The sequence below is a fragment of the Eimeria mitis genome, genomic scaffold (assembly GCF_000499745.2).
Source record: "Eimeria mitis Houghton genomic scaffold, Emh_scaff2678, whole genome shotgun sequence".
Classification (NCBI taxonomy): Eukaryota; Apicomplexa; class Conoidasida; order Eucoccidiorida; family Eimeriidae; genus Eimeria; species Eimeria mitis.
The window spans coordinates 1350-1669 of NW_013571021.1; positions in this window are offsets into that span (position 1 = coordinate 1350).

Genomic DNA, 320 nt, shown 5'->3' on the forward strand with positions numbered 1-320 from the left:
ATAAAGATAGATGTAAAAGAAATACATGGTTTTGATTCTAAGCTTGGTTTACGTTGTTTTAAGGATTCTCTATTGAATAGTTTAATGGAGTTGAGGGGTGGTTGTTTGCCTCTATCACCACAACAACAACAAACAGAAACACAGATTATCTCTTCTGAAGGAAACAGCAACAAATACACCAACTCAACCACCACACCTTCTCTCTCTCGCATGCAAGATTCCAGTATTGAACAAAACAAGTGATATTTCTGCTGCAAACGTGCACAGAAACCACAAAAAAAAAAAAAAAAAAAAAAAAAAAAAAAAAAAAAAAAAAAAAA